Source organism: Condylura cristata, unplaced genomic scaffold (assembly GCF_000260355.1).
Source record: "Condylura cristata isolate star-nosed mole 26May11 unplaced genomic scaffold, ConCri1.0 scaffold00034, whole genome shotgun sequence".
NCBI lineage: Eukaryota > Metazoa > Chordata > Mammalia > Eulipotyphla > Talpidae > Condylura > Condylura cristata.
In genome coordinates, this window is record NW_004567135.1 from 3,969,524 (window position 1) to 3,971,338 (window position 1,815).

Genomic DNA, 1,815 nt, shown 5'->3' on the forward strand with positions numbered 1-1,815 from the left:
GTGGAGGGATAGAGGCAAAAAGCCGGGAAAACAGATCATAGAAATGCCAAATTTCTCCAAGCGTCTTCTGGTCAACACTAACAAGAAGGAGATCTCCAAGTGTCCTTTGTGGTAAACACCAATGAGGAAGTTGAGAAGGACACACTGGGCCATAACAAACGAAAGAAAGTCGTTGATGCGGAGGAGAGTACAAACAACTCCTGACAAGACTCCTGGAGAAGGTCCGAGGCCGGCAGCTGCCTCACCCCGTGTGGCTGCAGCCGCTCCCACCCAGCCTCGCTGCCTGCCAGGTGAGAGCAGAAACAGGAGCCTGCAGCCTGCAGGACCAGCATGCTTCCTCGCCTCAAAGCTTCATCAGGAAACTGACCCAGAGCATCACTCAGCGTGGAAATCCTGTCAGTGGGGGAAGATATTTGAAATCTGTAGTCTCTGGGTCCCACAGAGCAGTTTCAATATCTCCGAGCAAAAGATGCACAATGCAATCTGAGCACTGGGACTCGCCCGGGATAAGTCCTCACGCAAGACAAGGAAACCCACGTAGTCAAGAAGCGTAGGAAAACAATGCCAAACGATTAGCTCTCAGAATAAGCAAAGTAAAACAGGCGACATTAGATTTCACCAAAATGACCAAAAGTGAAATGACTGAGAACATGGAGCATTGGTTACAATGCAGGAAAACACAATCAAATGTGGAACAAAACTACTCAAAAACTAGCAAACTTCAGGTTTTGGGGAAAGGAACTCAAACTAGATTAAGAACACAGCATAATCTTGAGATCAGTAGCCCAAGTTCTGTCCAACCTGATGGACACACTAGCAAAAGCTGGTCAAAATCTGTTTCATGTGTCGAAAGCAACAAGCTATTTCCAAAATTTATACAAAAAGGTAAAAGACAGATCAAAATATTTAAAAAGAAAATGAGAGCCAGCCGGCCACTAGACCTGTTATCGACTCTTACCACAGAGCTAACGTAATTCAGACAGTGTGATTCTGTGCTAGAACACACAAAGGGGAGGAGAGCACAGGACAGAGAAGACATTGTCCACTTTTATCAGGGCACTAGGAGGAGCATTCAGAAGACGCTGCTTGTCCCTTTGCCTCTGGTCCGGATCAGCTGGGTGTCCATGCAGAATGAAGTGAAGTGTGACCTCCATAGCACTGCTCAGGAAAGGTGGGTTTCAGGGTGACGCTAGAATGAAGTGTGATGACAACACAGGACATCTCACAAGAGGTACACTAGCCGAATTTATTTATTACCTGACAAGCAGCAGGAAGAGGACACACAGCAAACAACACACGTGCACAAGGCGATCAGAGCCAGAGCCACGGCAGGAAAAAGACGGAGAATGCTCAGCTATCTCTGGCCGCTGTGGAAGTAAACAACAGACTACCCGCCAGACCAAATGTAGAAAATGGTGTCGAGCAGACTGTGAAGGGATATTGTGAGACATCGGCACAGTGTACCTTCATGTTTATCTTACAATTCCAATAACTCAAAACTAAGTGTGTTACAAACTGATATTTACTTGCATAGCAGACACAGTAGCTATTACATTAGGCAAGGAGCAGACACAGTAAGCCAGTGTGAGCACCCCCCAATCACGATGGCTCTTCTGGGCTGCTGGCTAACGGGAAAAGTCTTAATTGAGTGAAAGAAATGCAGGAGAGGCACCATAGATCATTTTTAAAGGTGGGAAAGAAAAGGAAGACACACAGAAAAGTGTCTAGGAAGCTCAAAGAGCGATTCAGTCTCTGAAAGACTTTCAGCCTCTCTGCTAAGGGCTACCAGCCTCACCAGATATCGCTCCTCTGTTG